This window comes from Micropterus salmoides, unplaced genomic scaffold (genome assembly GCF_014851395.1).
Source record: "Micropterus salmoides isolate LMB-PRFRI ecotype aquatic unplaced genomic scaffold, ASM1485139v1 Ms_hic_scaffold_20, whole genome shotgun sequence".
NCBI lineage: Eukaryota > Metazoa > Chordata > Actinopteri > Centrarchiformes > Centrarchidae > Micropterus > Micropterus salmoides.
This window is the reverse complement of record NW_024041151.1, coordinates 21776952-21789588: the sequence shown is the minus strand read 5'-3', so window position 1 is coordinate 21789588 and position 12637 is coordinate 21776952.

Sequence of the window (12637 nt, the reverse complement as noted above, 5' to 3'; positions counted from 1 at the left end):
ATTGTCTGCCTGCACTTATATCAATGACAGTATTAGCAACAACATACTGTATTCTTAAGAAAAGCCTCCATATCAAGGTCTCTGTCCAATAGCCTAAAAAATTCACATTTTGATAAAGCTTTATAATGTTGAATATTACTTATAAAACCAAACCCTTTTTCTTTCTTACTCTCACTTACTTAAACATTGATGATTTTATGATGAAACTCTTATAACAGGGTGAGTGTGGAAGCCTTACACTGTAAAGTAAGGACATTAAAAAAGTCAATATCTTTGATTAACAGCCCCAGAAGGCAGAGAGCAGTACTAACTGCGCCTCCTATATCAGCTTCCTCCAGCGCTCAGCTGGGATACTTAAACTTCACTATACATGGTCAGCCAGGCAGCTAAAGCAGTTGAAAAAAAAGATGTCCAGCCACCAGAAGATGATCAGACTGGAGAGCAGACAAGATAGTGGAAAGACATGTGGGTAGAAAGACAGGATGATAGGCTTTAAAATAGCTATCAAAACTGTCAGAATTGCAGATATATTAATAAATCAGGATGAAAAGCAATCAGACAGGTGATAAGCTAGTTAAACATGTGATGTTAAACATGTTAATTATATTTAATATGCTAGCTAAAGAGAGGTCAAAATGTAAATACATGTTAAATGTATGCTAGTATGTCATCATGATGCTGGTCACGTCTAACTATGATGCCAACTTCTGTATTGCTGGCTCCAAGTGGGTAAGTAAATCACTTTAGACAGAAAAGACAGATAGAACTTCAATGTCATGAGGCTACTGTCTTTCTATCAAACAGCCAGTCAACAGTGACCACCAGCTATGGTTCAACTGAGGTTCATGGAAACATTTTTCAACATGACCAATCACAGCACAGCAAGGCCATGAGAGTGTAAATAGACAAGTGGTAAATCATACAGACCCAATGTCAGGTAGTTGTTCTGAGTGCTTTTAGAATTACTGTTTTCAAGATATTTGAATTTTAAAATATTTGTTCTGGGAGCTTCCTCCTCAGATGGCTCAAGTATTTGTGTTTGTACAGAAGCTATGGTTATCTCTGTAACTGAATTGAGACACTTCAGGGGCTGTATTTAATTTTCCATTTTCATATTTCATTTTAAATCAGTCTAAAACACCCCATCTCTGTAAAAGTATCAGGTAAGTTCCACAAATATGAGAAATGTTATTTCACTAAATAATGATTGGCTTTTGATAGTATTGTCATGAAAGTGTAGAAAGTTTAATGATTAGTGCAATAACTAACAGATCACCTCCACTGTCTAAGCCTACTTTTATGAATGTGTTGAGACTAGATGTCATAGTGCTAACCTGCCTATAAGAGTAGGTTGCACACAGGCCAGACACACTCTACTTTCTGTAGTTCTATTATTAATTAAATACTGCCAGCACAGTAGATCTGTAGTCCTAGCTGTGTTGCAAAGTTGTGTAGCCCAGGCCTCTGTGGACAGGAGGTAGAAGGGTCAATGACGTATAAGGATTTTCAACAGGCCAATTTTAAAATACAAAAAATGAAAATATTTATTGCCGTTGTTCAAACATTAAGAATGCTGTGTACACATAAATTGTTGCATTTTATTTTTTTTAAATTAAACGATTTTAGTGTTTTTTCATCTACATAAACTGTCTCTGTGGCCTTACAAAATGTCATGTGGTGAGACCATAATTTATTTTAAAATTAATTAAATTCCTTTTTTACAAGTTCTCAGTAATATAAAGGTTTTTAGATCCAATGTATTTGCTTTTCTTTTGGGTTTTTGTGAATAATGATCTCATGTAGTTATGTAGTTGATTGATTAATTTTCTCTGTAAATCCCATAAAAGGGATAAAAATTTTAAACACACTATCAGTAATTAATATTTCAGTCACAGGAATGAGATATTTTATTTTAAATTTAAAACCGTTATTGCTATTATTGGTCGCACCACATTATGAGTGGTCGCTCCAAATGACATGAAGACCACATATCATTAAAAACTTGACAAAAGATTTAATCTAATTTCATTAACTGCAGGCATGTTGTGTTAACTGCAAGCATGATTTTTCTCGTTTATTGGGTGTGTCAGAGCCAACACAGCATGGGTCGTAATGCAGCATAATAAATCGACCTAAACACCCGTTTCTCTGGTGAGGATAGGCTGCTACACCAACATGTTCACAAAAAAAATGCATTTCCTCCTAGGAAATAGAAACACACACAAGAGCAACATGTTGCTTCATTTAGTTTTCATTTAAAATTTTCTTTAAGATACAACATTTTTACTTCTTTTAGCGACTTGGTCAGAATTAACATGCTGTCCATGGTGAGCAGCTTTTCTTTACTTGGCAGTGGCAATTGGTAAAACAGTTAATAAATAATAATACATAAATAATTAAATATTACTAATATTGCATAGTTACCAAAGTAATTGTGGTGTATAACATATGTGCATTTGATGCATAACAGTTTAACATAGCACTGTAGCAGTTGGATAGACGATTAGTGACCTTTTAAGGGGAGAGGAGAGGTCAGTGGTTATGTGGAGACTCAGACCCTTATATGGTGTCTAACAGATGCCTACACTTATCCTATAGAACTGTGCCCTTATATGGATTGGTGCCTTAGTTTGCAGACTCAGACCCTTATATGGTGTCTAACAGATGCCTAAACATGTCCTATATAAGCTATATTTGATGTACAGAGAGACAGAGTGGTCATCGGGCTGGGTCACTCTCCAAGCTGCTGCAGAGCTTGTAATTGATGCTGAACTCCTTGATGTAATAAACTTTTATGATCAAGAACAGTGTCAAGCGGATTTCTTCTCAACACATCATCGCAGCATTATTGTTCGGACACCACATAATATTAACAATCTGTTGTTTCTGAAATAGAAGAAAAAGTGTGTCAAATTGCAGAAAAATCTATTCCAAATCATACTACAATAAAAGTACTTCAAGTCATCAATTGAATGTAAAAGGACAAAAACACTCTCCAGTGGTCGTACCAAATTGTTATTTGGTCGCACCACATGATATTATTGAATTTAGTCAAAATTTACAGGCACAGAAAAGGCCACTTAGACAAAACAAGCACGCTTCCTACAAAAGGACTCCATTAAATTTATAATAAGGGTCATACCACATGATATCAAAAAGTGGCAACTACATACCAGCTGTTACAATTTAAAATTTTTCCAGATTTGAGAGAGAGTTAAAAACCTACTTGCTGTTTCAGTGGGTCCTTGGCAAATTGGTATATTATTCAACTTCCTGTCATCTAATGGATTTCAACATAAAATTCCCAAAGTGGTCGTTTGTTGATGGTCGCACCACATAATATTTCATAAAATGGACATCATCGGACAGAAGTTTTTTTTTTATTTATTTATTTTTATTTATTATTTTTTTTAAACCTGTCCTGCCCAGCAGCTTGGTATAGAGTATGATAAGCTGGATACCATATTGTGCCAGAGAGATTTTACTTTAACAAGAGAGTATTAATATACTCCTTTGTCTGTTTTATTATTTATTTAATTATGTATTTATTTGTCACCGGGCCGGACAGGGAGGCAGACATGGGAATGAGGGGGTACAAACAGACAGCACAGAGAAAGGACAACACCTGTAAGAGAAGGGGGATGGAAGGTGGGGACAACAGGGAATAGCAGAGGGAAACACCAGTTGCAGAAAGCAACGAAACCTGCAATAGAACAGAGAGGGGGGCTTGGGGAGGAGAAAAACAACAACAAACAAACAAACACAAACAAAAAAACCCAATAAAAATAATAATAATAGTAAAAGACAACCAGCCGAACAGCAGCAATAAACAGCTGACATAGTAAGACAACTAAGAGAAAAATGAAAACAAGAAACAGTCACACACACTAAATAAGCAACACAGCACAGCCACGAGAGCTGGAATAATAACAATTAATTTAAATAAGTAACTGAAAGAAAAGAATCAGGAATAATTCTACCAGGGACAACCTACATTTGTTTGTGTCTATGTGTGAGACTGTGTGTGTCTGTGTGCGTGTGGGTGAAAGTGTCTGTATGTGTGTGTGTACATGTGTGTGCGCATAAGCCTGTTAAAGAATGTAGCTGTTAGTGAGAGTGGGACGCCACGACTGTGGCACACCTACCCCAGCAACAGGCAGGCAAGAACCCCAGTAGCCAATAGGGGTGGGAGAAAGAAAAAAAAAGGGAAGAAAAAAAAAATTTAAAAAAAGTCCCAGATGCACTGCGATGCAAACGCGGAAGACCCCGACCCAACCAACAGACGGACAAAGTTTACTTGTGTATTATTATGGAAATATAAATACAGATGCTTTGCAATTTTGTAGAGGACTACAAAACACTTTGGAAATCATGCCAAATAGGGCAAAACACAAAAACTAACTTGTCAATAAGCATAACCATTCATGCAGAGCGAGTTTAATATTTCGAAAGTTTGCTGTAGCACCAAGTGAAATTTTATTTTTAATGTCCCGTCCAATCCAAGCTGTGATAGGCATTGATGAGCAACTTTATGCACACACTTGGATAAAAAAAAGCACTCAGTCTTCTTCCTACTCCATCTCTGCCAGTGGAGAGGGCAGAAAAGAGTACCGACAGCTTGTGAGAAGTGCCGGAGCGCAAGAGAAAGTCCAGATAGGCCTAGGCCAAAGAGTAAAATGTAGAAGTGCTGGTACTGCATACCGATGAGTACCGGCCTACTTCAAACATTGCGTTTGGGCATTTTTTACACTGTTTAGGCGCCATGTTCCACTGTTGACAAACAAGCTGCTCCTCTGTCCCTTGGCTGTTGCTGTGGGACTGAGGGTAATGATTGTTTGACCAATGCTTGCGTGACTGATGTGTAGGCCTACACATAGTATTGCTATTTTAAATGTCTTTATTTGTTATGAACTTTATATATATATAAACTGTCTGGACTGAGAAACTAAAGGAATCAAGTCAGTTTTACGATGCCATCAAACACGCTCCATATTCTCCTACTTTTTCTCTTCAGGTTGATATGTGTTTTAGTGTCTTTATACGTGTGTGTATATATGTGCTGCTTTGTGGACTCTCTAGCTCACTGAGCTCCATGCTAACACTGACATGATGCAGAAATTTGCTCCTGATTAACATCTTTAACAGGGTCTGCGACTCATCTGCCACTTTTAAAATACGCTAAATGAAGGAATAAGGTTAAGCTCATTTAGGCATAATTTAATGTAAAAATTGTACATTACGTTACATGCATGTTTATGTACAAAGGACCCATGTCTTTCAGTACATGACATTCACTCCACCTTACTTAACAATCACTTTGAGTGGTCGACTAGACTAGAAAGGCGCTATACAAGTATAGATTAACCATTTTACACAACCCATCACTTCTGTCACACACATTTTTCTATATGCCTTAAAGCAGACTATTAGAAGAAGACGGTCTTGGATGCACCAAAGCTGAACTTTCCTCAAATTTCTAATTTCAGAAGACTAGATATTAAAAATACAAAGTCCTGCTGTGCTGTGGTGTCACCTGCTGTTTCACGGATTTAAATCTGAGAGAAAGAGAGAAAGCTGAACTAAAAGCTGGAGACAGGGAAAAAGAAAGAAAATGTATGCCATGTTTGAAGCAGTCGTGGGACTGTCTAGAGTTCAGACTTGTTTTTCTCCTTTAATCTACTGCCATGAAACCGTTTGGAGGGAGGCAGGGGGGAGTTGTCAATTGATCCACTGGGAATTTGACCAAAAGCCAAGAACAGCAGCGCGAGCATTGGCTGGCTGATGCCTTACCAAATCAATTTAGCAAGAAGTAACATTGTAAAATTAAATGATAACAAAGACTGGAATTTTTTTTTTTCTAAAATGAAACTGAGAAAGCTCACTTTGCCTTTTTGTACTTTTAAAGGTAAAATCATGAAACTGTTTCTAATTCTTTTTTACAGGTAATATATAATTTCTATTAACATCCCACCATGTACTGAGCTTGATTCATTTCCCTGCTGTGTTAGTTGTTCTTCTGTGCTCCACCCATTCATGTTCATATGCTTCTAGCTTATTGCTCGTTTAACCTTATGTTGTAGCCTCAGGTTCCCTTAAGGCTATGTACCCTAAATGGAATCCTGGGATCTTTGGCTAATACAGATGAGTACAAACAAGGCAGGGCTCTGTGGGGGCCATTCTATCTAAGTCGAGGACTCCTTATTCTTCTTTACGCTGAACACAGTTCTTAATGACTTTTGCTGTATGTTTGGGGTTATTGTCATGCTGCAGAATACATTTGGGGCCAATCAGATGCCTCCCTGATGGTATTGCATGATGAACAAGTATCTGTCTGTTTGCAGAAATGCATCCCAAAACTTGCAAGCAGCATCCATCATGCTTCACTGTTGCCTGCAGAAATTCATCCTTGTACCACTCTCCAGCCCTTCGGTGAACAAACTGCCTTCTGCTACAGCCAAATATTTCAAATTTTGATTCTTCAGTCCAGAGCACCTACTGCTGTTTTTCTGTGCCCCAGTTCCTGCTTTTTTGTGTCGCTTGGCCTTGTTTCCTTGTTAGAGCTTTGGCTTTTTGGCCACACATCTTCCATGAAGGCCACTTCTGACCAGACTTCTCCGGACAGTTAATTGTCAACAATTAATAGTTCTGAGCTGATGGCACTGCTGGACATCTTCCGAGGGAAGTAAGCATGATGTGCCTTTCATCTGCTGCAGTGTTTTTTTGGCCGACCACTGCATCTACAGTCCTTTACATTGCCTGTGTCTTTGTGTCTTTTCGAAAGAACTTGGACAGCACATCTGAAAACTCCTGTCTGCCTTGAAATTTCATCCTGGGAGAGACCTTGCTGATTCAGTATAACTACCTTGTGTCTTGTTGCTGTGCTCAGTCTTGCCATGGTGTATGACTTCTGACCAGGCATGGTGCCAGAATTTTTTCTCTTCCGGTGCTAAGAGAGGGCTAAACCAAAGTGTAGTACAATTAACCAGAAAAGCGACCAAACTCAGACAAATAAACGCAAATGACTGACCACAAATATAGAGTTATCAACACCGCAGCGGGTGCAACATGCAATATTGAGCTACAGAAATGAACTAACTGCCACTTCTACAGCTGAATAAAACATCACCAAAGCAGACAACACATACATGTAAGAACAACTACGTTGCTATGCAACACAGTAGTTGTTCTCATATGTCGGAAAGTCATTGTGTGAGCCTTGTGCACTCCAGAAATCTGCTCATGGTTCAGCTTTTTTGCTTGACCATTCTCAGTCCATTAACCAATCTGCTTCACCTCTGTGTCCCACAAAAATAGTCCCACTGTGTTTCTCAGAGTTTTCACACATGTTGCGCTGAAATAGGCTCCACAGTCATGGTAACAGAAACAGTGGAAAGGCCTCACACACCTGACAGAAGGAAGGTCTTCAGCAATGTAGCAAATGGGGCTATGAAATGGGGCTATGAATATTTGCGCCATGTAAGCTTTCAACAGTAAATTGTCTTCAGCAACCTCACCTTGTTAGCTGAGTTTGGCTGTTCCTAGCCCGGTTGTATTCCTCCTATGGAGCTGTTTCTGTTTCAGTTAATAACCTACAAATTAAATTGGTGATCATTAGTACCTATTTTGGTGTAACTGTTTAATCTTACACCTGATGATATGCCTACGAAATCCCTCACTTTGTGCAAGTGCACTTACAAGAGTTGATGTTGTTTTGAAGGCAAAGGGTGGTCACTACAAATATTGATTTCATTTAGAATTTTCTTCTGTTCACTCACTTTGTATTTTGTTAATTGACATTCTTACTTTACAGCCATTTTTTTTTATATGAAAGTCTACAATGCAAGCACACGTAAGCACCAACATTTTTCTATGTTTTATAGCACATTGTAAAATCTCTGAACAGTCATGAATGCACTGTAGCGGAACTTCCCTCAAATTTTAAAATACCACATATTAAAAAACACTAGGAATGAAATGAGATTAAAAAGGCTAAATTATAAAATGTCTTTGAAGTTCCTTCATGGGACCAGAGAAGGAAACAAAAAATCTGGTGTAACCAGCCCCTAGTAAGGTTTGCACAATTTAATAAATAAAGAAAAACAAGAGTGAGTGTTTACTTGTTCCAGAAATTATCCTGTGATAATAACCAACATTGGAATTTGAGGTTGAAATGTGTGATATCTGTGTGATTGAATCTTTTGCCACAAGTGTAAACAACATTTATTTCATTGGGACTTCTGTGTGCACTGTATGGATAAAGACAAACAAAAAGAAGAGGCACTATATTTTTCACAATAAGCAACCAAACTGGAATTAAAGAGATGACAAGGATATAAATCAACTTTGTGGAAATGCAGTTGATAATACTGATACAAAAAAAAAGAATATGCTACAGTCTGAAGAGGAAAAAGAGACACTTTGCTTTGTACTTGTCAATGTTCTCCATATTTCTTCATGTATAACACCTGTCCAACAAGCTTATATCTTCCAAGGAAAGCCAGCTTTGCGAGACAGTTGTGCTGATGAGCAGAGGAAAGTTACTTGTGTTTTTAGAATAGCAGAGTCAGATGTATTCATGAACCTCAGTGGAAGTCGATCCATTTAGTTATCTAATAAAAGCAGATTCTGAGCATAGTTTAGGCTCCCTATAGTGAAATACAGGCTGGAGGAACTTTTGATAGTTGAGCACTGAATGTCTCAATGTTGTAATATATTTGTTGCTGTGTTATCTCTGTTTAACAAGTTTCCCATATTGTTATGGTGGTGCAAAGTGCAATGATGTGTTGTTGCATGTGTGCCATAGCACAGGTGTGTGTATGTGTGGACAAGTATATCCTGCCAACAGCGACTGTATTCCCTAGAAAAACAAAATCAGAAAATGCTCCAAAACAACATGTTCAAATCACCCCTAGCCGGTATAGGAAGTGACTTGACTTTTGTCAGTTGGAAGCAAAGGAAGTAGAAGTAATGTAAATTTGTTCGCAGAGGAGGGAGGTTAGGATGGTTGGATGGGTCAACAAAATGTCTGACTGTTCTCAACCATCAGTCGACATTGGTTTCTTTTAACTATGACTGAGATGTTTCCCAGATCAAAAAATGTTACTGTATGTATAATTCTGGAGGGCAATTCCTAACAATGATAAGACATAACCTTGGGACACAACTTCATATATCATTATACGCTACATAAGCCAAACATCTTGATCCCAAAGAGGCCAGGAACTCACAGAATTATCTTTGCTTTGGTTAATGAGTGCACATTATGCAGCAGGTCCATTTAATCCAAAACCTAAATCATATTAGCAAACTGTCATTATGATCTCATTAAAAGTGGCATGTGTAATGTCCAATTGTGTGTGTGTGTGTGTGTGTGTGTGAATGTTTATGTGCTTGTAATTAAGGAGAAGCCATGAAGGATGTGTGTAAACCACATTCATGTTATCAGATATTAGCACTAATGAGATTTCACCCATCAAAGACTCTTTGTGATTACACTTATCCCCAAGAATGACCCTTTCTAACCTCCCCCTGCCCCTAGACTATAACACACATGCACAAATCTGCCTTTCTCCAGGCTCTACGAACTTTAGTCCAATAAACTGTCACTGCAAGGTTCAGACTTTTTTGACAGGTAGATGTCAATTGCAATTACTCAGACAGAGGTATAGACTGTCTTGCTGCAGACAGGTAGACAGGGTGAAAGATACAAAGACAGACCAAAAAATAGGAGAACAAATAAACACATACAAAGCACTTCCACTTGTTTGACAGATACACCAACAGACATGCACACTCATCAATATACGGCCAAATTCGAGTTCGAGCTGCTCTTGAGGCACTAATTATCTCAACAGTTGAGATAAATTTAAGTGAGTGGGGCCACTGAACCACACCTTTAAAACAAACATTACTTTATATGAGAGACAAACAACTTTGTGTCTATGTTTTGCAAGAGCTTTTGGTGATTTTACGTCAAGCCCTTTTTTCGCCAAGCTAGTGACATGGCTCCATAGTTGGCAATGTTGGCCAGTCAGTTGATTGGTCCACCACTTTGGTCCAGACTGAAATATCTCAATAAGCATTGACTTATTGACTCAAACTAATGTACTAATAACTAGTAACTAATAACATGAATTATGGCTGCATTCCATGTAGGTGTGTCAGTTCAAAAACCCCCTGACAGTAAAACGGTGCATTTAAATAGACTTTTTTTGAGTGTGTACTGCCCCCATGCTTATGATGACTGTGAAGAGATCTCTGGGAAGGATGTGAAAACATTACAGCAATGACCTCTGATCAGCAACATATCATTACAGTATTGTGGAATACTTTAAGAGCAACATTAAGAGAGAGATAAGAGGCTCATCACTTAGGTTAAGGACTGGCAACAAAAACATTATATACACCAACGTCTGCAAGAGGATGACCGAATGTAAGAAAACGATTACAAAACTTTAAAGCCACAAACTACTTAAAAGAAAATGTCTCGGCCCATCAAGTGGTGCCCCATTAAATGTAACTGGCAGTGTTGACTAGTGGGATACTGGTGAGGGATCATGTTCTTGTCACAGCACTTGCGACTCCAACTGCTTGGCCACAACGCCTGTGGGGAAAGTGACAGGATCTGGGGGGATAGCGTGAGTTTCTGTGTGCGTCACATCGTCCCAGGGAAGCTCCACTTTGTCAGGTGAAAAAAAGTAGCTGTCAACTCTGTGCTCATCAGATGAGACACGTGGCTGTCCAAAGCCTCCACGGAACAACAGTGGGAGTTAGAAGTGACGACAACAGCAGCGCACAGGGCATCGGTCATTCCAAATTGGCAGAAAAAGGGGGGAAATTAATTGGTTGATAGTAAGCATTTATCCACTTTGTGCAAGAAATGTATGAATTTCATTGGACTTGGCAAGGGTCTATTACATAAAACGCTGAGAATATACGACAGGTCTGGTCACGTCGGGATTCTCCTGTCTCAGCAATTCAGCTGAGTATTTCTCCCTCTTTGGAGACCTTTTGAACCTGTGTTAAGCCCTAATATGATGGGCTCGGCTGGGGATGCAAACTGCTGTCTGTGGGAGTTTTAATGCCAGAGGGCAAGGGCCTGGTTGTGGACAAAGTATTGTAAGAGCCTGCCAAAACAGATAATGACAGCCATCAGCAAGGTGTGGGCCACATGGCCGGTCATTTTGATGAAAAGTGCACCTACACTGGTGAAGACCCCTTACCTACAATAACTGTGTTTGATAGAGCCTGATTGCAGTGCTTATGTGTGTGTTCAACCTGAACAGTCTAAATGAGAATCCTCACACCCTCAAAAACCTATCTAGCTGTTTTTCATCGAGTCCAGTACAAAAAAGTCTAAAAGTCTTAGCAAACCTATTACCATGCTAGGCCACACAAAGATATCTCATAGAATAAATCGATTCTTCCACCCTTCCAGTTATTTTTGTGTTATCAAAGTGTCCCATTGATCTTATTAGACATTTGCATTAAAGAAAATGTCAATTTTCTGCGTTCAGATTTGATTTATTTTGTATTCCCCTGCTAACCCCAAACAGTAAATTCAATCAGACGTAAGGCTGCCCTTTAAGGCTGTACGAAATCTAAATGTTCTCTTAAACCAATTATCTTAAGTAACATTCAGTAGTGGTCAAATCTTGGCCTAAAACAGACTGCTTTCCTAAAAACTTTTTTCCACTGGGCTTGTTTAGATTAAGTCCACACACATACAATTTTCAAAAGCCACTTTTTTCTTTTATATAGCACTGTACACAATGACATACCAGAATAACTCTTATAACAACGCTTTCAAATGTATCAACCATCATTTTTTAACGGAAAGGGATGGTACCGTAAACACAGGGTGTATATAAGTTTGTTTGCATTGCCAATTATGTGAATGTTGTGAAAACCTACATCTGTACAGCCTTATATCTTTAATGAAAGAGGAAATTAAATAGGCCTTAAAGCTTTTAATTTAAACAACATAATCACCCATCGCTTGATTTGGAATGCGTTATCTAAGTCTTTTGCAGATTGTGATAGGCACGGTTGATCTGTCCTCATTCAGATGTGGCCTATTTCATGTGTGCATTGAGGATTTGGGGCCTGGCTTTGCTTGCACATTGGTTTATTCAAAATCCTGGTTTAAAACAGCTCCATGCACTTCAGTTCTTTTTTCTTTTTATTGTTCATTAATATGTATAAGCCAGACTATCTAAACAAATCAGCTTGAGTTTTTCATTTTGTCATGATTCCTCATATCATGCTGTAAATTTAACAGTCTTACTACTCAGGATCAGGCACAAATGGTCACTCTGCTCCATTATGTTGGTGAATCACACAGTTGATGAAAGAAACAATTGGCAGGTAACATCATTGCAGCAATATGTAATACTGCACACATTCAGGCTTAGCATAAAGAATTCAAAATGAAGCACATCGCTTTAAACCTTAAAGCTACTATATATAGGATTCAACAAGTACTCCAACCTATACAACAAAGTAGGTTGCTACATATAACTGCTAAAAATCACAGACACTCATGCCCACTACTTGTAACGCACGTTGCTGCTAGAGGTCAGAAAAAATGAAGCACAGACTTCTTAAGCGTGATATATTTTTTGTCTGAGGACAGATT